This window comes from Protopterus annectens, chromosome 1.part2 (genome assembly GCF_019279795.1).
Source record: "Protopterus annectens isolate FY-2018-M chromosome 1.part2, PAN1.0, whole genome shotgun sequence".
Taxonomy (NCBI): Eukaryota; Metazoa; Chordata; order Ceratodontiformes; family Protopteridae; genus Protopterus; species Protopterus annectens.
Genome location: NC_056727.1, coordinates 320,942,489 through 320,967,706, shown reverse-complemented (window position 1 = coordinate 320,967,706; position 25,218 = coordinate 320,942,489).

Below are 25,218 nucleotides of genomic sequence, written 5' to 3'. Positions count from 1 at the left end.
TGCTTGGTGTAACTCATTCTAAGCCTTTTGGTTTAAACACTTGGGCTTCGGACCAGTTGTTTTGCACTGAGAGGGTTTGTGGTCTGCACTGTAGTGGCAGAACAGGTAGCTTACATCCTTCTAGGTTGGGAACTGCTGATTGAGAGCTCAGTGTCTGTTATTCTAAAAGTGTATTAATTCTGGTTTAAGCACTTGGGCTTTCAGGCCAGTTATTTTACATTAAGAGGGTTCGTGGTCTGCACTCTTGTGGGAGGAGAGGCTGGACTCTGCCCTTCTGAGCTGGGAATTTCTGGTTAAAGGCTTATAGTGCATGCATATCTGAACTGCTTCTTACTGAAGTTGGTGCGCCTTGTTTGCTGTGGCATAGACTGGATTCGGGCCTGCTGGATCTAGCTTTGTTTGTATAACTTGAACACTAATCCAGGCATTCTCTAAAGTATTCAATTGTATTTATTACTGCTTGGTAGTAACTTGATTAAAGTGTAGCTATCATTCTAAGTCTTTTGGATTAAGCATTTGGGCTTCAGACCAGTTGTTTTACATTAGGAAGGTTTGTGGCATGCACTGTGGTGGCAGGACAGGTAGCTTTCATCCTTCTAAGTTGGGAACTGCTGATTGAGAGACCAGTGTCTGTTATTCTTAAAGTGTATTAGTTTTGGTTTAAGCACTTGGGCTTCAGGCCAGTTATTTTACATTAAGAAGGTTCGTGGTCTGCACTCCTGTGGGAGAAGAGGATGGACTCTGCCCTTCTGAGCTGGGAATTTCTGGTTAAAGGTTTATAGTGCCTGAATATTTGAACTGTATCTTACTGAAATTGGTACACCTTGTTTGCTGTAGCATAGACTAGATCCAGGCCTGCTGAATCTAGCTTTGTTTATATGCTTGTTGTTTGTTTGCTTGTTATTTCCCTGGAACACTAATTCCACCTAATACGCGGCTTCTCAGTGCTTCTGTGGATCACTAGTGATATCTGCATTGCTTACTGTACTTATTTCCTTGTTTCACTTGAAAGAAAGTTACTGTTTGTCGTTTTTATATTTAAGTTACCTGTAACACATTACACTTAAGTTACCTGGCACTTGCTCACTAAAGCAATTATATAAGTCAGCACTAAAAATTAAAAGCACTACACCCTCACTCCCCACTGGCCCTTGTTTTCAATTATTAAGGAATTCCCAATATTATTCTAGCATGTCCAAAGGTCAGTTGTCAATCTCCTCTCTGGTCCAGCTGGTGAATCTGGGAATCTTGAGGCAATGTTACAACTGCCTCATGTACACAGACAACCCTCTCCTCCTCCCAACAAATTCCAACACATGTGAGAGATGCAACCATATAGCCAAACTGGAGGCTAAGCTCTCTCAACTCAGTACTGGCATAACCAGTCAATTGGAGAAGGAAACCACACTCACTACAATTCCAGTCTCACATAGACCTACCATGACAGCAAACCAAACACATAATCACACAAAAACATACTCAGAGGCTCTAAATAAAGATCTGCCTAAGCAGCAGAGACCTCCAAAGCAGACACCCAAGCAACCGCTACCCCAAAACAAAACACGTGCAGCACATAAAGTGTATGAGAAATGACATTTCTGGCTCTAAATACAATGATAAAGCCTGTAGCAATAATGACGCTCCTAATTTAAGCATTACTGACATGGGTACTGCCAGTAAAACCAGGAGCGTTGTTACTAGTGATTCACGTGGAATTGACTCCACTATGGACAATCATAACGACACTGTAGACGTCATACATATTGTCCATCCCAGCATGGGTTCTGATACAAACTTATACCCAGAAGTACATATTATTAAAAATAAACCTACTTTTACTGACACTAATGGGGAGGTTGTTGTCAGACCTAGAGATGCCAACATGAATAGGTCTTTCACTAGTGCTCTGTCTTTTCCCTTACCTGTTCGAATGGAGAAAGGCCCGCCAAGAGGACGCTCCCTAAGCAGAGGGAGACAGAAGAGGAAACTCTCAGAAGAGTTTGCAACACAAAAAACTCTCAAAAAATATGGACCAACAAGCGTTAGTCTATAATCTATCTGATATTGTACTCACCTCTGAGGACATTCAGCTTCTGAGTAAAGGCCTGAACTTTATTCCTAAAAATCAGAGTAGACTAGTTGATACTATTGTTGATTTAAGAATCTTTTGTAGAAATGTCATGCTAAAGCTTCTTTACAAGGATACTAACACTAGTGCTACACAGGATAATAAATTTGTTTTTAAGAATTTGAGTGATTTTACACCATTACACCACCCCCTTCTGGAAGCCTATCTTAAATTAACAGAAGATGAATTGTATAATTATTAAGGTGGTAGAGACACTAAACAAATATTTAAAACCAGAGATAATCTCTCACATAAAGAAAGGCTATGTTTGAATAAACTACAGAATGACTCTAGCATCATTATTAGACCTGCCGATAAGGGTAAAATAGTCATTTTAAACATGTCTGACTACACTAACAGCATGACCACTATGCTGCAAGATAATTTCTATGAAACTGTCTCTCTAGAAAGTGTACATATAGTGACCAACCATGTGAAACAATCTTTGCATGATATTTTTAAAAGTAAACTAATAGACAAGAACCTCTATGAATATTTGAATATTCTACATCCAGTCATTCCGACTATCAATGGCTTGCCCAAAATACATAAAGACCCTTATGATCCACCGATGAGACCTATAGTCTCAGGTCGTGGTTGGCTAACTGAACACCTCTCTGTATTTATTGAAAGGCATTTGAAACAAGTTTTATCTGATAGTATCACAGTATTAAAAGACTCTAGGCAATTTCTTATTGACCTTTATGAATGTATTAAGCATCTTGGTACAACTACTGGCTATTTATTTGTCACCTTAGATGTACAATCTTTGTTCACTGTCATTCCCAATGACTTAGGGCTGACTTATGTAACGGAATATCTAAAAGAACATAGTAATTATTCTATGGTTTTAATAGATTTGATAGTGTATTTTCTGGAGTTGGTCTTAGAGAATAACTTCTTTATGTTCATGACCACTGTTTATAGACAGAAGGAAGGCATAGCAATGGGCACACCATGTGCCAACAGCTACGCAAATATGTTTCTTGCATATTGGGAAGAACATGTGCTTTTTCGTGAGGAGATGTTCAGGCAACACATAGTGTTTTATCGACGTTTCGTTTAATTGGCGACCTTTCATTTTATGGGATGGCACTATTGAACAACTAGAATCCATGCATTTCATGATGAATAACCTTACGACTTGCCTTAAGTTTACCATGCAACATTCCTCACGTTGGATAGAGTTCCTAGATTTATTTATTGAGAGATTACCGAGCGACATAATCAATACATGTGTACATCGTAAGGCCTGTTATAGTAACACCTTACTTTCTAGATCCAGTATGCACCCCTTACGTTTTTAAAAATATTATAAGAGGACAGGCTATCAGGGCCTCAAGATTAAACCCTACGAATGATGGCTTTGAAACTGAGTTAACTAGCCTGAAAACAGATTGGTCAATAGGGGTTATACCCCAACTGAAATCAACTCCCATATGGATGATATATATGAATTATGCGTTGCACTAGAGCAGCACCTTATTTTGGTCCTAGGAATTTGATAATCCTTTAGGTAATAACTGTAATAACCACAGTATTAGATTTTCAACACAATTTTCTTCTGACTACTTCAAAATCAAGGAAGTTATTAATAGGCATTGGGGTATCTTACATGTTGACAGTGATTTAAACGGATCGTGGGTGAGACACCCACTTTCCTTTATAGGAATAAACATAATTTAAAAAGGATACTTTGCTACCCTAAAACTATAAAAAGTGATAATAAGGGTGGTTGTACGAAGCCATGTGGGCATTGTAATTTTTGCCTTTTTATTGACAGTAGCACTCAGTTTTTTCAACCAGACTTACAGAAAGTATTTATGATACAAGCAAATGCAAACTGTATGACATCAGATGTGGTTTATTTGGCTACTTGTCAATCCTGCCCGTCATTCTACGTAGGCAAGACTAATCGCCCCTTAAGAGATAGGATGAGGGAGCATATCTATCATATGAAGAGAGGTACATTGCACAATGCTCTAGCCAAACATATTACATTAAACAACAATGAACATTACTTTGTATTCAAGGTGCAAGAAGTTATTTCTCCTAATGTAAGGGGAGGTGATATCAGAACCTACACAGAAAGTAAGGAAATGCAATGGATTATTTCATTAAGGGCTGACAAAGGTTTTGGCCTGAATGAGAGAGCCTCTATATGACCAAAACAAAAACAACGTAGAAATGTCAAATGAATTGTTATACACTGATTATATACAGATGTATTTACTTTTTAATTTATATATAGTTTTGTGTTTCTTAATATAATTCAGTTAGTCATAATATTCAGATCAATATGTTTGTAATTTGATGCCTAGCCATTATTTATCTTTCAGCAATGCATTTTATGAAGCTTTTATATATTGTTTTTATCTATCATTTTAAACATCATCTGTATCTTTACAAAGGATGGGTAGTACCTTGTTTGCTAGTTAACCATGAGTATGAGTCATGATCTGCAGGTATATAAGCATGCAGTTAACACTTGGATTTTTGTATGGATCTGATGAAGCTACTTGCAAAAGCGCTTATCCTGTCTTATATTTTTGTATTAAAAGTGGAGATTTTAATTAATTTTTGCATCATTTGACTTCCTCACTGTCGCTCAGTTCCTGGCTTTATTTACTGATTTTAAACTTTTTTCTGTGAACCTGAGCGTTTACCTGTCCCATTGGATTTACTTTGCTACATATCTCACAAAGCCAGTGTGCCGAACAGTCACAGTCCTTAAGACTAAACAACACACCTGATACACTTGTAATAGGTGACTCTATCGTCAGGCACACTGACGTCCCGCTCACCAGGCTGAACAAGGAGAGGGTCATGGTGAGCAGCCTGTCGGGTGCTAGGATCCGCCACATAACACAAGCACTCAGGTCACTCCAAGGCAAGTACAAATAGGACTCAGTCATTGTCCATGCTGGTGTGAATGACCTGAGATGTACCTCCCTGGACTACATGAAAAGAGACATAAAGGAGCTCTCTGAGCATGTAGCCCAGGCCGGTATGACCCTGACCTTGAGTAGCATCTTACCCTCACCAAGAATGATGCCACAATATGAAGACAAGATGATCAATTTCAACAATTGGCTTAAGTACTGGTGTCATTCAAAGGGGATCCAATGCCTGTCAGCTTGGGATGATATGCTCGACAAGCCACGATGCTTCTCGCTAGGGACGGCTTGCACCTGTCACCGCTGGGCTTGGATATTGGCAAAGGCTCTTGCTACCCCATAGTGCCTTTTTAGGCAAGGCTCAAAAGACAAACCCACCTCCATAGGTATCACAAGGGATAAGAAACTAAGAGTAATGCTACTCAACGCCAGAAGTCTAAACCTCAAGATGCATGCACTCGAAACTCTCCTTAGCATGGAGAACATAGATATCTGTGCAGTAACAGAAACCTGGTTCAGGGCTCCCGAGAGCAGCCCAGCACTACCAGGTTATACCTCATACCATGCTTTTCGGCCCCAAAACTTGGACAGAACCACAAAAGGAAGGGGAGTATCGATATTCATCAAAGATACCCATACCTCCAGGTTGGTGGCAAAGCACGAAGCATCAGAGACTATCCATGTGCAACTAACAGTGGGTAAAACTGCCTTCCAGTTTATAGCCTGCTACAGGCCACCCTCCCAAACCCAGGAACCCCACTCAGCCTTCCTGAGAACACTGGAAAATATGAAGGTCTCTCCAAACACCATTATATTGGGCGACTTCAACTACCCAAACATAGACTGGGAGAATTACTCTAGCTCCAACACCCTAGCCCAAAGGTTCCTAGAATTTATAAACTCAAATGCTATGGAACAACTTGTTACCACTCCCACAAGAGGGGAAAACATACTGGACCTGATCATCACCAACATGGAGACTCTATGCTCCAGACCAGAAGTGTATCCCTCACTGGTAAGATAAGACCATAAACTAATCTCACTGGATATTCACATCCCGACCCCACCCCCTGCCCAGAAAACCACAGTGAAAAACTTCTCTAAAGCAAATTTCACACTCCTCAAAACTGAGGTGGAATCCTTCAAAGCCCCTGGCCCTGTGGAAAATCTGCCCAGACCAGAATCCTTTATAAATGCATTCTATGAACACCTTCAGGAATGCATGGATCATGCGATCCCAAATAAAACCAAGACCCAATCCTCCAAAGGCAGATGTCCTGTCTGGTGGACCCCAGCCATAAACAAACTATACAATAGAAGGAGGAAGCTACTAAATGATAGAGCAAAATCCCAAAAGGGAAGGCATCACTGATCAGTATTAGCAAAAACTACGGGCACTCATAAAATTGTCTAAGGCCAGCTTCAGAGAAAAATTGCACAGGACACTAAGGATAATTACAAGGCTTTCTTTAGTTATGTTAGGAACCTGGGTGGTAATTCCCAGATATGCTCAGAATTAGTCCAAAATGACAAAAAAATACACTGAACCCACAGACATTGCCAACATCCTAGCTGACAGGTTCAGCAAACTCCCCCACCAGAAGGGCAAATATCTATCCCAGCAGAGTGCTGCCCCACTGACATCTCAGATGCACAGGTAAGAGCCGCACTCTCCAAAGCAAAAAACACAACATCAATGGGACCAGACGCTGTCCCAGGCTGCGTCCTACATGAACTCTAAGAAGAACTAAACCCAAACATAAAACTACTGTTCAATCTCAGCCTTACTACAGGATATGTGCCCAAAGAGTGGCGTACAGCAACAGTGGTCCCTCTCCATAAAGGTGGTTCCTCTACGGATCCTGGAAGCTATCACCCCATAAGCCTGACTAGCTTGGTCTGCAAAGCTATGGAAAGGATCATCATGGACCTCATAAATAAAGATATTGGGGACCTACAGACACTGGATCCTACCCAGTTCGGCTTTGTTAAGGGCAGATCCTGCCTCTTAAACCTGGTTGATTTCTTTGAAACAGTCACCAAGATGATTGACGAGGGGAAGGTGGTCCACACAGCCTACCTGGACCTCGCAAAAGCCTTTGATACAATACCCCACTCGGGCATTATAGATAAGCTCACCAGCTTAAATATAAACCCCTATTTCACTAGATGGATTGCAAACTGGCTCAAGGACAGAACCCACACGGTTAGAATTGCTGGAGCCATGTCAGACTCCAAACCAGTTACAAGTGGTGTCCCACAAGGCTCAGTCCTGGGACCTCTCTTGTTCGGTATATATTTCTCAGAGGTACAGGCCAACACGGAAGGACTGTGGCTGACCAAGTTCGCAGATGACTGCAAACTGGGTGCCATAATCAACTCTCCAGCCGACACAAGCATCCTCCAAAAGGGCCTCATAGAAACAGACAACTGGTGCCAGAGCCATGGCCTCAAGCTAAATGCCAAAAAGTGTATAGTCATCCCTTTGGCAAAAACAAAGTGCCCACAAATTACCACATAGGTGGTAATCCATTAAGTACAGAAGAAGTAATTAGGGACCTGGGGACCCAAGTTGATAGCAATCTCTCATTTGACAACCACGTGGCCAAAGTGGTTAGAAAAACATTTTATATAGCCCACCTACTCATGAAGGCATTCACATCTAGATCAGGGGAGGTCATCGTGCCTCTTTACTCATCCCTCATCAGGCCCATAATTGAGTACAATGCCCCTTTTGGGATGTACCTTACCAGACACCTGCAGCAACTGGAAAGACCACAAAAGTACCTCACCAAGAGGATCAAAGGGCTCAAACAGATGCCATATGCTGCCCGGTTAAAGAAACTCCAGCTCTACTCAGTGGCATACCGCCTGTTCAGAGGCGATCTGTGCCTGATGTATAAAGCGATGTCCAACCCAGAATTAATGGACATGCTGCACCTCAAAAAATCCAAATCCCATCGAGCTACGCGCTCGAGAGACTTGAACCTCAGCACTGAAATAAATAGGACATGCTGGAGGGACAGATTCATAACCCAGAGGCTCCCTTCACTCTGGAATAAAATACCAGTCCAGGTTAGGCAGAGTCCCTCATTGACTCTCTTCAAGAGGAATCTTGATGAGTGGATGGGAGATCATAGGTTTACCCCGGGTATCACTTCTGTGTCACTGTTAGACAGAGGCACAGTATACTAACCTCAAAAAAGGGCATAGCAAAATAAATTTAAAATGGGTGGCGAAAGCCAAACACATTCTTGCTAGGCTTATAAATGCCCTAGGGCAGATAGCCTAGTATGAACCTATGAACATACCAGGCTTTGTTCATATGACATGCTGTCAGGGGTTGATATGTAGTGGCCTGTGAGTATTTCATGCAGCCATTCCTGCCATCATTCCACTGCTGTTGTGGCCCCCACACATATTGTGGGGTTAGGTCCATATATGTGTGGGCTTCATCTGCACAATACACGTGTGCCCTTATGCAGTCCAGAGGCCAGTGTATGTAACAGTGGTATATGGCCCTGTATGTTGGTCTATGGGGAGATGCACCATAACTAACCTAGGCTGTTACAACATGTGGGGGTATCAGGGGTAGGCTGCCTTAAGGTATCTGGATGTACATTACCATACCACTCCCCTTAGGTAAATGCAGGCCTACTGCTTTCTGCCATACAGACTGTTCTGTTTGTCAGTGTGATTGTGATGGTTTCAGTTATGCATTGTTATGTAACAGATACATCCCCTTGTGTCAGCTGAGGTATTTACCCCCTAGGGATTGTGTACAGAGTGTAGATAGAAGCTGCTGGACTATACATCTGCAATACTTACTGTTGATTGATTGTTATCTTGTGGCCCATTCTGTCTTTACTGTTGTACTACTTGAAGGCCTTGGCCTGGACAGCGACATATGTAATCCTTTCCTGAATACTGTATTATTTATCTGTTTGACAGTTGCATTAGTCTATTTATATGTATTTCAGAGTCTAAACAGCTATACGACATGGCATATACAACTCTAATAGTACACAAATAAAGCTTTCCCATGTATGCAAACCTGTGTGTGGTGTTATATCCTTTGACCTCTCTGTGGGTTTATGTTGCAGGCAACAATTGTCATTTGTATGGGTGGCTCATACAGTGTCCAGTTTGTAAGCTGGCAAATGTAGACATAGTGGCTGTTGCGTATTGTGTGCACCCTCTGCATATGTATCTTCCTATACATATCTATGTGTGTGTATGTGTAGTTACATATAGATATATATATATATATATATATATATATATATATATATATATATATATATATATATAGATATAGATATATCTGCATATATGTGTCTGTGTATATGTATCTTAGGAATGTTGATTGCTTCCACATTGTACATTCCCTATGGTAGCCAGACTGTACTGCATGAATATGTTACTGATACCAGCCTGACATCATACAGGTGGGATGGAGTACTGTTAACATCTTGTGCCCATGTTGTGTCAGGTCCTGGGTATAGGATTTGCAACAGTTGGTACTGTATTGAAGGGCAGACGAGTTTTGCTGTGGGGGGATATCTATACATACAAGATGTATGTTGCTTGGGCCCCTCACCCCCATTAACGGTGCATGTGGTCATATATGTTTGTGTTATGTTCTCTTTTATATCTATACATATATGTTTGCATATACATATACATATATAGATATATATTTATGCTTACATATATATATATATATTACTGTATATATATATATATATATATATATATATATATATATATATATATATATATATATATATATATATATATATATATATATATATATATATATATATATATATATATATATATATATATATATATATATATGTAGAGCTATATATCTATTGATGGATGCATCTGTATATATATATATATATATATATATATATATATATATATATATATATATATATAGAGAGAGAGAGAGAGAGAGAGAGATCACCTACAGAACACCGACAGCCCAAAACACCATCACCCATATGGCCGACGCCATATGGTTGACACTCACAATATCAACAGCACCAGAGCTTCACAAAAAAGGAAAATAAAATTTCCTTTTCTGTGCTAGCAGGGGGATTACGCCCCCCCTGCACCCCCCCATGGGGGGCTCTGCCCTCCACACCCCCGTACCTTTAATATACCAACTCTGAGATTGCACTACAGTGCAAGAATGGAAATTTTTCCATTCCACACTATTGAGAGATAGCGTTTTCCCATTGTCTATATTCTGAACGTCGGCCATATGGGTGTCGGCGTTGTGAGCTGTTGGCGTTCTGTATGGGACCCATATAGCTATATATATATATATATATATATATATATATATATATATATATATATATATATATATATATATATATATATATATATATATATATATATATATATATATATATATATATATATATATGTATGTATATCTACATATATAAATGTATATATCTATTTAGATATAAATATATACACACACACATATATATATATATATATATATATATATATATATATATATACATATATATATATATATATAGATATATATATATAGATACACACACATACGTACATTACATGTTTAAATACAGTTCCTGTACTGTTGAATGACTGTGCTGGATGATATGTTTGTGAAAACATCTGGGTTTTGTATAACTGACGTGGCTTAGTGGTAAATCACTTTGGCTATGGCATGCAGGGTCCTAGGTTTGAGCCTTGCAGAGGCTGTTTATTTTGTTGCTGGGCAGAACATGGGCCATTGGATACAGAGTGATTAAGGCACTTTTAAGCAGTTGTAAGTGGGCTCGCATGGGTTTGTGCGGGTTTGAGTGAAGGTAAGCACTGCTAACTTCCAGTTACAGTTTCTTATACTCAGTTAGCTTATAAATCGCTTAACCTGTGTAGGCATTGCTTACCCCCACGCAAACAGGCTTAAACCCATTTACTGCTGCTTAAAAATGCTTATTCCCATTTACCCCTGTGCTAATTTCTTTAAAAGAAAAGAAAAAAGGATTGATAGGAAAGTGGTGAAAAAGGGGCACAAAGTGAGAAAGACAGTAGGGAAAATAGCTAGGGATGTGCAGGAAGGGTGTAGGGAAGGTCCATAGCTGCCTATTTCTTCTACAGCAACAGCTGTGCATATACACTGGATTTGGAGGTAGATTTGGACACTCAAACCCCTGAGAGAGGGGTGAGGACAACAATAATATGTTGTGATGCCCATCAGACCAGATTACATGTGTCCAGTGGACACGTGCAAAATAGACAGCTATGTATGGGGCGAGATTTTTTGGGGGGAACCGATTGCCCTTTTTTTCAGGTGAGAGTGGGATGTTGGGGAGGGATAGTAGGTATATTTGGGGAGGTAGGTTGGGTAGGTAAACAGACAAGACAAACAAGACACATGCAGGGGCAGTATATGACACATGTGGGGGTTAAACACCTTGATGGGGAGAGGTGTTGGGAAATCTGAAGCCCATGAGCCCCCTAGTGGAAACAGTGGGACTGGGGTCCCCACCCATAGGCAATCACCACAGCACCTTCACAGCCCCAAAGGTGGCTGTGCTGGGGACTGAGTCAGAGAGCCAGGCCAACCCTCTAGTTGTGACATGCAGCCCTCAAGCTGGCATAGCAGATCTCCAAACTCCCGGTTGAGCTTGCTACGCACCACAACCTGGACCTGGTGACAGGTGACAGGTTCCTGTCCACGCCCACTCCTGGTGGTTCCACCTGAAGGTGGGGCAGGACCAACAGATGAGGATGTCCTGGGTTGGGCCCCAGATGTACTGGTGCCCGGTGCCATGGCCCACTGAGGTGGGACAGGTGGGTCCAGTGGGACCCGCATTCCCATTCGTGCTATTGTGTTTATGTTTTATCAGCATATGTGGGTTAGTAGTAGTCAACACATTCCAGGACTGGGTATAACAGCATGCATAGATATTTACATTAACCCAGACACCAGATATGGAACAGTTGCATAACAAACAGAACACATGCATATATGGGACAACAGTGGTAATTTCAACAGCATGAAGGTACATTGATGGCACCATGCCACCAATGTTGGAGTATTTCAACATAGCGCATGCAAAGAAACAGATTTAAATAATTATCAAACAATAGGACATATGTCCCAACATTATAGTTAAGTAATTTTGTACCAATTGAGTTGGGCATTTAGTTTATTGTTGCAGATATGGTGGGGGGAGAGGAAGATGTCATTTAGCAACTAGTATATTCCTGTAGTTCGCATTTCTCTCCTAGTCAGTGCTGTTATCTTTCCCTTACAATTATTAGTACACTACATACCTCTCAACCTGGAAACATCAAAAATCTGGACAAGGCCCGTGAAAAATAGGTACAAATCTGTACGCTGATTAACATACAATTTGCATACATAATTATGTAACCCCACCCACTCCAATGGAATTGTGGGATACCAACTTTCAAATGCAAACTGAGGAACAGACAACCAAAATACGGCACCAGAGTCCCCCTGCAGCCATTCCAATGTTCCATTACCTGGCTATTTTGCCCCATTTACCATAAACACTAATGTGTGCATACTGCTTTAGTAATACAATGATTTGGATTTTATTTTTACATTTTACGGCCCAATGCACAAACACCAATAGAGATCTGCTAAACAAAGCAACACTGTCACATAACGAAAACAGACTTGGCATTAAAACTTCTTTGTCCTTGAAACTCACATTTATTGAAACAACATTGAAACCCACAGACTACTAACTACATTTACATGCAGCTTCAAAACCCTTTCTGCTTCTTACAGCACAGCTGTGCAACACAGAAGCAAAATGACTATAAATCATGAGACCCTAGAATTGCATGAAAAGCTAGATGGGTAGCTTTGCACACTATGCAAGCTATCTATAAATTCCAAAAACAGTCTGTCACATTTTTAAGCAGCTACAAGATCTATGTAATGTTCTAACTAAATGGTCTTTGGGTGTACTTTTTCTGTACTGGGCAAAATTCAGATCCATTCATAAACCTTCACTAATTCATTTATAAAGTAGGCTTTAAACCAAGCCATAAAAAGATTACTGTCATTCCTTACTATTATCCAAATGCTAGTCATTCAGCACATATTCACATCTATTTGGGTAGCCCAACCAATATGAAGAATAACTGGGAGAGATAAAGTAAAAAGATATATTTAAGTTCTAAGCAGTACAATTAAATTAAGTTTCATTGTATGAGCAAATTACTAGCAACTGGAAAGGAGAAGACAACAGATGGTAAGCATCAACTGTAACTAAACATCATGGACAAGTAGTTATTACATGCACGAAGCAATTGTATAACACATTCAAAAGGCAAACAGTAATATCCTATGGTCAAACACAATGATGCTGCAATTGTTAAGGTTAAAACATCGTTGCTGTCATCACAGCAGAAGTGCTGTGTGACTAATGCATCATTCCCAGAAAAGGTAGTTGCAAAGGCATTGTGTAACTAATGCATTCCCCAGAAAAGGCAGAAATGTGATTGAAGGAATATGTCTTTAGTTGTATTAAACACAGATACACTTTCTTTGCAATTGTGTGTAGACTATAGAAGCAGTGATGCATTGTGGGCTACAAGTATGTTTTACAGCAGAATTATAACTACTATGCAGCAGTAGTAGGTTGCACTGATTCAATCTAACATTGGTTTAATTACCTTGCTTTATTCTCCACTCTCCACACCAGTAATTTTTCAACTGTAAGAAAGCTTTCCAGTCAAGCTTCAGTAGCCGAGTGCTTTATCCATCTGAGCCATCTCACGTTTACCCGCTCGCGTTGCCTGCTAAAACTAAAACTTGTATTCCTGCTCAGTGCTCGGCGACAAACAAGACACATGCAGGGGCAGTATATGACACATGTGGGGGTTAAACACCTTGATGGGGAGAGGTGTTGGGAAATCTGAAGCCCATGAGCCCCCTAGTGGAAACAGTGGGACTGGGGTCCCCACCCATAGGCAATCACCACAGCACCTTCACAGCCCCAAAGGTGGCTGTGCTGGGGACTGAGTCAGAGAGCCAGGCCAACCCTCTAGTTGTGACATGCAGCCCTCAAGCTGGCATTGCAGATCTCCAAACTCCCGGTTGAGCTTGCTACGCACCACAACCTGGACCTGGTGACAGGTTCCTGTCCACGCCCACTCCTGGTGGTTCCACCTGAAGGTGGGGCAGGACCAACAGATGAGGATGTCCTGGGTTGGGCCCCAGACGTACTGGTGCCCAGTGCCACGGCCCACTGAGGTGGGACAGGTGGGTCCAGTGGGACCCGCATTCCCATTCGTGCTATTGTGTTTATGTTTTATCAGCATATGTGGGTTAGTAGTAGTCAACACATTCCAGGACTGGGTATAACAGCATGCATAGATATTTCCATTAACCCAGACACCAGATATGGAACGGTTGCATAACAAACAGAACACATGCATATATGGGACAACAGTGGTAATTTCAACAGCATGAAGGTACATTGGTGGCACCATGCCACCAATGTTGGAGTATTTCAACATAGCGCATGCAAAGAAACAGATTTAAATAATTATCAAACAATAGGACATATGTCCCAACATTATAGTTAAGTAATTTTGTACCAATTGAGTTGGGCATTTAGTTTATTGTTGCAGATATGGTGGGGGGAGAGGAAGATGTCATTTAGCAACTAGTATATTCCTGTAGTTTACATTTCTCTCCTAGTCAGTGCTGTTATCTGTCCCTTACAATTATTAGTACACTACCCAATTGCCTTAGCTTGGACAGTGGTATGGCTGTCGCCAACTACATACATGAACTGGTTTTGCCTGCAGTATACACCTCTCCTGTGGAGAAATTGTTTGTAACACTAATTAACTGTTTCTACACATGCTCCCAGATTCCAGGTTGATGTTATGCACATATCTGTCCATCTCTTTTTGCACAGACTCTGGCCATGTTCTGGACCACATGCAGGTGAACTGGGACATATTTAAACTATTGCCCTCTTCAACCTTTAGCGACTTACAACACTTTTATACAGGATTTCCTAGACAGTTATATTATGTAGCACAGTGTGCATGACAGTGATGAGTGATACCTTATTATTCAGAGCAACTGCAACAATAACCATGCCATACAATACCAGAGTAAACAGTACCAGTACAGGCTATCAATCTTTTATTTCTAGGCACAGTGTTTGTATCTGACGGACCTGTGGGAGCAATGTTTGTTAGCACTACCTGAATGTTGCCACACAAATTACCATAATCCACATTAGTATTATGCACATACATCTCACTCTGTTACTGTACACACTCTGGTCACAGCTTGACAACACTGGGGTGTAGATGGACATACTTGGCTTATTGTGATCATCCCACTGATTTTTCAGGGGGGTAGGGTGACAGGCAGCAGATATAGGCCAATATACTGGACATTCTGGATATATCTGTACAGTTGTGGGGTATGATTCTGTATGCAGCCTATTTCCACTCCCAGGATTCGAACCATGGCTGTGTCTGCTAAAACTAAAACACTGTCCATCACAGTTGTGTGTGCTATATAGATATTGCTGTATATCTCCTATCTGATTTCTGTCAATAATTCTCCTGTGGTTTTACATTCTGACCTTGTACTACAACACTCTTATACAAGATTTCCTAGACAGTTATATTATGTAGCACAGTGTGCATGACAGTGATGAGTGATACCTTATTATTCAGAGAAACTGTAACAGTAACAATGCCATACAATACTAGAGTAAACAGTACCAGTACAGGCTATCAATCTTTTATTTCTAGGCACCGTGTTCATATCTGACGGATCTGTGGGAGCAATGTTTGTTAGCACTACCTGAATGTTGCCACACAAATTAGTAGAATCCACATTAGTATTATGCACATACATCTCACTCTATTACTGTACACACTCTGTTCACAGCTTGACAACATGGAGATGTAGATGGAACATACTTGGCTTATTACTCTCATAACAGTTTGAGGAGTTGTTAGAGTGACAGGTTTGTTCTTATAGATGTGTGACAATCAGTTGTATTTCTTGTTTGCTGCCCATATGTCTGGGAACATCCCACTAATTTCCTAGGGGGACAGAGTGACAGGCAGCAGATATGGGCCAATTTACAGAACATTCTGGACATATCTGTACAGTTGAGGGGTATGATTCTGTACGCAGACTACCACCAACCCCAGGATTCGAACCATGGCTGGGTGTGCTAAAAATACAACAGTTCACATCGCAGTTACATGCACTATTTGGATTTTGTTGTCTGTCTTTTCGCTGTTTTCTGTCTATGTCTCTCTCAGTTGTACTGTAGGACCTCTTGGGATTACACCAGTCATATGCAGACATTCCTACACATTTTATTTATGTTGCACAGTGTGGGTAACAGTGCTTAATTGCAACAGTATTATTAAATGATTGCAAATCTACATTACCATATGATACCAGAATAAACACATGCAGTCCAGCAGTTAGACCCTTCTTGTCAGGCTATTATGCTTTTATTTACCTAGAACCTATATGAGACTCTTCCTGCCCTTTTCTCTGGTGTATGCAGTACTTGCCTTCCACAATACAGGTTTTATACAGGCAATTTACTTAACTTACTAATACTTTTAGATTTATTTCCTATAACAGTACATGCAATAGTTTTACTAATCTGCCTTGCGTTGCAACCATTTCAAGTGACATACATGGGCCTTCTGGTTCACAGCCTACTCACTTGCCACTGTGAAGGACATAAGAGGAATATTTAGCCATACCTATCCATAATATACATGAGCTGGCAATTATTAAACAGGTAGTGGAGTGATACTTACACACAGCTGGGATCTCCCCTGGCCTCCTAGCTTCTTGGATCCACTGATCCAAGAGATCCCCTTTTTACCACATCAGGTCAGCATAGTGATGCCTGACCTACTCACCAGTTCGGGGTATGCCAGTGGCACTTATGAGGTCACGGGCGAGACGGTCCCAGGCTTCCACTTCATATTGGGAACCCTGGTACTGGCCCTGCAGCAGTCTCTGCTCATGGTCTTTCACAAGGAGTCCTGCTATGACTCTGGACTCCTGGATGCCCCAGTGCTGTGCTCAAAAGTGCACATCCTCACCCATTCCTGATATAGTGCCTGTAAGGGGAAACTACAACCAGTTATGAGATGTATTCCCAACTATTGGTTTTAAATAAGGCTGATTTCCCACACTTTGCCGTGATTGGACAGTTTTGAAAAGGCTAAGCTATGGGCAAACCTGCTTACCTAAGGTTGGCATTGTTTAGAGGGGTATACCAATGGGCAATTTGAGTTAGCTGGTCTACACATTGCTTACACATACTAAGCTGGGCTGTGCAATGCTTAGTGTTGCTTAATATTTAATTTGAATTATATTTGCTTTTTGGCATTGATTTATTATTCATTGCATGTTATATATGTGTCTGGTATCCATGATTCATGTGTATGTACACTGTATGGGGTCCTTGTGTTTATTAGGGGACTTCAACACTTTTTTACAATGACACCTTGCATCTGGGCTTACTGCTGTACTACAGTTCACATATTTATGTTATGTAGTAGGTTATACAACATAAGACTGTATATAGATTCCTTTCACATGTTCAGTTTGATTTTCCTATAGTGAGGATTTGTTTGGTGATACCTCAATCATATGTACTGCTGTGGTGGCTTAGTGATTAACTACTGTGACTATAGTGTATGGGGTCCTGGGTTCAAGACCTGCAAAAGCTGTTTATTTTGTTTCTGGTCAGAACAGCGGCTGATGCATACAGAGTTATTAAGACACTTTTAAACAACTGTAAGTAGGTTTGCGTGGGTTGCACGAAGGTAAGCAATGCTAACCTCTGGTTAAATATGCTTACAGAGAGTTAGCTTCAATATTGCTGAACCTGTGTGAGCATTGCTTACCCCCACGCAAACGGGCTTAAACCCACTTACTACTGCTTAAATATGCTTACTTCCACTGACTACTGCTTAATAGTGCTTACACTTGCTTACTAGTACTTAGTCCCACTTACCACTGCACTACTTTAGACAGTAATGTCTAATGGTTCTTGGGAAGGTGGGGGATTTGGAAGCTGTATGGAGTTATCATTCATTACTCATTTTACCTTCCATTTGTATTCCTGATTTCCTGTGTACATATACTGTATGGGGCACATGTGATTATCTGTGGACTTTGCAACATTATGACACTGACACCTGACATCTGCATTTAATGCAGTACTCCAGTTCACAAATATATGTTATTTAGGAGGTTATGCAACTAAAAATATTGGTCATAAAGTGATTTGACATGGAAAATTGAACGTACTGCAGTGGGACTTGAACTGAGAATGACTGCTCGTAAGGAGAATGTTCTGCCCACTACAATATTGCTGTATTGCTTCATTTGCATATATCTTGCTTTTCATCCTCTTCTGCCATTTAAGCTGCATTAACTGTAGCTAAGCGATGGGCAAACCTGCACACCTATAAAAAAAAATATATATATCTTTATATTTGTTGTTTTAACTATTACTCTTGTACATGTGGGGGGGTGTTGCTGGGGGTATGCATACACCTATGAGCGGTCTCGCTTATTCTTTTATGACTTGTCTGCTGTTCTTCATTGCAGGGGAGTGTATATCCCTGCACTCTTACATGTTCCGTGTAAGATTAGGAGCTCAAGCAGCACCTTCATTAATATGCCTGGCATGCTGCCTTCCTACTCCTAAATGGCCACTTCTATGCAGGACTAAAATAGTCCTGCATGGAAGGATAGTGAATCCAAGTATATCTGATCACAGGTGATCAGCTAAGGTGACTGTAGTTCACACAAGGACAATTAAAGCAGCTCTGTATCTCCTTTGCTAAAGTTGCACTCATCCTCAGTATGAGACATAATAACTCTGATATGAATAATACATAACAGAATAGATTAGTTGATCTAAGTGTAACACTGGTTATTGTTTGGATCATAATTCTGCAGGTCAGTCAGTTAGTCTTGGTGCAGCTATGCAATTACCCAGTAAAACATGTTTTTGTGTGACATTATTCCTGCTGAAGATATCAGCTCTAAAGCTTTAAAGCTGTTGTCATGTCCACCTACTAAGGAAGTAGCAAAAAATAGCATTATGCTATATCACAAGGTAGAAGTACTGGAAGTCACTCATACACACACACACACACACACACACACACACACACACACACACACACACACACACACACACACATGCAGGTGTGTGCATGCATGGACACACAATGAAGTTACACGTTCTATAAACTCAGCTTACACTAATGACTGTGTGACAACGATGTAGGTGAATAAGACATACACTGATGTCAGTCACCGCAAGTGCTTGTCCATTAATGTTCTACGTTTGTAATAACTAATAGTCCCTGAGATTCATTAGCAAGCATATATGCTTCACTCTAAGCCTACACAATTGCTTCATCTTAGAATGATGAACAGCAGTGCTTACTGAATATCATGCTGCTAAGAAAGTGTACACATTCATCATTGCCTTTCAATGGCTAGTGGAAGGGTTAATGGCCACAAAAAGGTGCATGGAAGCTCAAGGATAGAAGGTAAACAAAAGTATTTACCTGTAGGCAATCCCAGTAAGTGAGCATGTGCAGACAGCTAATACAAAGCAAGGGCAAGTTTATTGACAGAATTAAAGTGCAGAGGAAGTAAAATGGGGAAACTGCACATATAATGCAATGAGATGATTGCAGAAATAAGAAGTAGGGGAGGGTAAATGAAGAAAATTTACTTTGATAATTCAGTAAAATGTGTTTCTTTCACAAAGAGCATTTTTAATATAAATACTTTCATACTGATGTAATAATAATTAATCCTTTTCACAAGAAAGTTGCGCTGTTGATTATGCCGTCCTTCAGATGAGATGTTAAAGTGAGACCCCATCTTCTGTGCATACACACAATCACACATGCACACATACACAAATCTGTGTACGTATATATATATATATATATATATATATATATATATATATATATATATATATATATACGCACACAGATACATACATACATACACAGATCTGTTTACACAATCATACTAAATTTCCATCCCTGTTAGACCTCCACTCCTTTATCCATAATAACCATCTGAGTTTACTTAATGTTTTTACTACAATCCATTTACCATTAAACATAACTTCATTTTTCTTTTATTCCATATAACCAATAGAACATGAAATAACTTTTTTTATCTATTATTTTATCATACTCTTTACTTCTATTTTATAATATCTGTATTTAATCATATCCACATTTATTTTATCCACTTCTTTTATATCTTCAAATAAAATCTTTACATATTTTTCTCCATGACGTTTTTACTCTTTTACATTTCAAAAATACATATTCCTTACTTTCTTCTTCTTGACAACCTAAATATATTCTAGCAATTTTCTTCTTATATGGCATATTTCTTTTTACTGGCAATTTATCTATTCATAGGTTCATGGGTGTGTACTAGGCTAATGGCCCTGGGGCCTTTACAAGCCTAGCCATAGGATTACCCTGGCATTGTGCTACCTGACCTTAGTTCCCAGTGGCTCTGTCACGTAGAGCCACTGGAGTGAACCCCAGGGTGAATTTTCTATTTCCCATCCACTCATCAAGATTTTTCTTGAAGAGGGTCAGCGAGGTGATCTGCTTGACATGTATGTGAAGTCTATTCCATAGCATGGGCAGTCTCTGGGTTATGAACCTGTCCCTCCAGTAAGTTCTGTTGATTGTGGTAATGAGGTTGAGACCTCAGGAGCATGTGGTGCAGATGGATTGGGATTTCATTAGATGTAGCATTTCTAACAGAGCTGGGTCTAGGTGATATGAGACAGGGAATAGTTGGAGTTTTTTGAGTCTGTCCATATAGGACAAGTGTTTAAAGCCTAGGATCCTCTTTGTGAGGTACTTCTGTGGTCTCTCCAGTTGTTGCAGGTGTCCAGTGAGGTACATGCCAAATGGAGCATTGTACTCGATGATTGGCTTAATGAGGGAAGAGTAGAGGGAGACAATGGCCTCTTTCTTCCTGGATGCAAAACCATTAGTATTGAGATGTGCCACATAGAAGGATTTTCTGACCACAGTGGCAATGTGGTTATCAAAAGAGAGGTTGCTGTCAACCTATGTTCCCAGATCTCTTATAATGTCTTCTGCATTCAGTGGACTACCATCAATGTGGTAATTCATGGGAACTTTTTTTTCCCAAAAGGGCTTATGAAACATTTTTTGGCATTGAGCTTAAGGCCATGGTTCTGACACTAGTCGTTGGTCTCAGTGAGGCCATTCTGTAGGATGTCAACATCACTTGGGGCATTAATAACTCCCAATTTGCAATCGTCTGTGAACTTTGTCAGCCAAAGTGTTGGCCTGGACTTCAGAGAAGTAGATACCAAACAGTACCCAGGACCGAACCCTGTGGGACTCCACTCATGACTAATCGGCAGTCTGACTTGGAGACAGCTGCTTTCACACTGTGGGTTCTATCTGTGAGCCAGTTTGCAACCCACCTAGTGATATAGGGATTCATGACTAGCTTAGTGAGTTTTTCTATGATTCCTGAGTGGGGAAGGGTATCAAAGGCCTTGGCCAGATCAGAGTAGGCTGTATGAACCACCTTGCCTTCATCCACAGCTCTGGTGACTGACTCAAAGAAGCCGACCAAGTTGAGCAGGCATGAGCTAACCTTCACAAAACCAAACTGTGTGGGATCCAGAATTTGGAAATTCCCTATATCCTTGCTTATTAGGTCCATGATGATGCATTTCATAGCTTTTGCCAGACTCTGCAAAAAATGTTGACATTCCACTTTCTGATTGTGCTGTTTGCTTCTTATTTTTATACCTTTAGTTTGTTCATTATTTTATGCCATGGTTTTATATAGTAATGTTTTATCATTACATTTTTATAGCACATTTTTGTAATATTTTATTTCCTCATTTATGCACTCTTTTTGTCTTTACTTTTTACCATAACCCAAATCTTGCCATACTTAAATTAAAAAAAATACTACCAATCTCACATCTTCTTCATTTATCCACTTCAACACTTTGTACTAATTTAATGAAGCTGCATATACCACTGGGTTAATTAACCTTAAACCTCATTCTTCTATATTTACACACAAAACTCCTCTTTTTACTGGGTTTTATCTACAACCTCATATAAATGAAAAAATGATCTTCAATAATTAATTTCTGAATACTGTTGGCAACATAAATACACTTGCTAAGTTTGCTATTTTTCTCGTCAGTCCTGAATTTATCAAATAGGTATTTTTTTCTGAATAATTGATATGTTCACCAGAAAAGAAAAGACAGGTTTGTTTTATTTATTCTGCTTTTCCCATTGAATTCTACTTATATCTTTATTACAAAATGTTATACCTGACACAGGACTTTCATTCATAGTAAAATATATACCTCTGATCTTTACTACATCACTTAAATGTTTAAGTTTCTCTTTATATAAAGCCATCATGATCATTGCTGGATACTCATTTGAGCAAATTATTACTTCTTTTAAAAAAAAATTGCTTTTTGCAATTATTGTAATGTAATCTGCATATGTTAACTGAATTGGAATTTTTAACCTTCATGTGTTATACCTCACTGAAATGAAAGCTCATTTGACTGAAAACTCATTTGACTGAAACTCATTTTGTTCATAGTTATATATGGCCTTTTCCCCACTGTAATGCAATCCTGGAGTTAGTATATAAAGTAAAGGGGCATGGGGGCACAGCGCCCCACATTGGGGGATGTGGGGGCATAGCCCCCCCCCCACCTACTTGAAATGTTTAAAACCATAGATATGGATACTTACAAGTCCAATGAATAACTCTGTCCAAAAAACAAAATATAACCAAAATATGTGGGGGCTACACCCCCACCCCCCCATGTGGGGCCTGTGCTCCCCTTACTTTATATACCAACTCCAGGATCACACTACAGTAGGGAAAGGGCCGTATATAACTTTCAACAAAATGAGTTTCAGTGAAATGAGTTTTCAGTGAAATGAGCTTTCAGTGAAATAAAGTAGACCCATGTATATATATCTATATATATATCTATATATATATATATATATATATATATATATATATATATATATATATATATATATGTGTGTGTGTGTGTGTGTGTGTGTGTATATATATATATATATATATATATATATATGTGTATGTATATATATGTGTATATATGTGTGTGTGTGTGTGTCTGTATATACATACACATCCATTTCCTTTCTTGTTTCTTTTTGTACTGATCCCTTTAAATTTTCTTTTTCTGCCTTTTGTACTTTTATCAATAGAATTATTTTTTCCTTTTACTACCTCCCAGTTTATGTCTTCTTTGTCACTTATTTCAGAACCTTCTTCTATGACCTTTTTATTATTTTTCTCATCTAATTTTTCTTCTATTTCTACTACTTCTAAAATGTCCTTTCTTTGTTCATTTTCTTCTATTTCCTTTTTTCTTACTCTTATTTTAATTTTTTCAATCCATCTATAAATGTCCAATTTTGTTTCATTTATAACATTTCAGTTCACATTTTTTTGCATCATGTCTCATTTCCCCACAAATATAACACTTTCTTTTGTCATAGTTACTTATCAAATGTTCTTCTTTTCTACAAAAAATAACATGTTTTGGATTGTCCCCAGTATTTTACAACACCCCTATTCCCCATGACATTTATCATGTTTAGTATACATATTTTCCCTTTCTATTTTTAACACAATATTACAATCCCAGCCACCAGTCCATAAAACCCTTTTGTCATAAACTTTAGCAATGTCCAGTACTTCTTTACATAGAGCTTTCAAATGTACGTTTCACGTCTCTCTACCTCCACTCAAAATTGTATATGAATTTTCTTGTTTGTTTCCCTGTTAAATGCATTCATCACATAAGGATTGCATGGGTTACAATCTTTCTTTTTTCATATTTTCCAAGAAAATTTTCCATTGAAAAAACAGTTTCAGGAAAAATGTGACAAAATGTCTCTTCGTTAGTAAGAATAAATGCACTTACCTCATGTGCTTTTGCACCCAAAGGGGCTATTAAATTGCCCCACACTTTATACCTGTCCATTTCTTTGTCTTCGTTACTTTGAATCTTTAACACGGACTTCTATTTTTCATTTCCTTCTGCCTTCTTTTCTGCTACTCCACTTTTACCTTCTTTAATTTCTCTGCGTATGTTTTCTTTTCAATCTCACCAATATTCTTCAGGATTGTCTCTGCATCCTCCTTTTGTATTTTCTCCATAATGTCCCCACAGGAAACATCTACTTCATTTTATGGCTCACTCTGCACCACAATTTCTTTAAGTAAATCATCCAGCAACCCTCTCAACTGAAGTGATGTAATTATATATCCATCATGCGCTGTTTTATTTCCATCAGAGAGGTTTCTATGAAGCATTTCCTCAGAATTCTGCACACACTCTCTGGTCTCAATATTTGCTTTCTCCTTCATGTCTTTCACCACTCTGCCTCTCTGTTTCTCTAGACCACCACTGTGCCTGGAATATAAACGGGAAGTGTTCCTCCAAAATGGATATCACTCACAATAATGATGAGTGGGGAAGTTCCCTAATGCTCTGAACAAATTTCCTCTAGTAATATAAATTCCAGATCAAGCCTCCCCTGAAAAGAGCCTGATAACCTAGTGGGACTAACCCAGTCAACAACAGATAAATACACTAAAATAAAATATTGACTCGTGCAGGTAAAAACAGTCATGCTAACAAATTATGTGAGAAGGACACAAAGCAAGAGTCTAACAAAAAGGAGTAAATGTGATATAAATGTTAATAAAATTCTGAGATGAGATAACAGCCAAAACCTTAGGATCATAGGTTCATAGGAGGTTACTAGGCTAATGGCCATATGGCCTTAACAAGCCTAGCCACATAATATTCTTGTTCCCTAGTTGACCATGGTTAGATGGCTGTTGTTCACAGAGCAAATCAGTGATTATCATAGCCTGCCTCTGTCCATGAGGGACATAAGTGCCACCCCTGGGGTGAATTTGAGATCTCCCATCCAATTATAGTAGAGGATATTTGCATACACTGCAGTTATTGCATATGATATATGTATATATAATATATA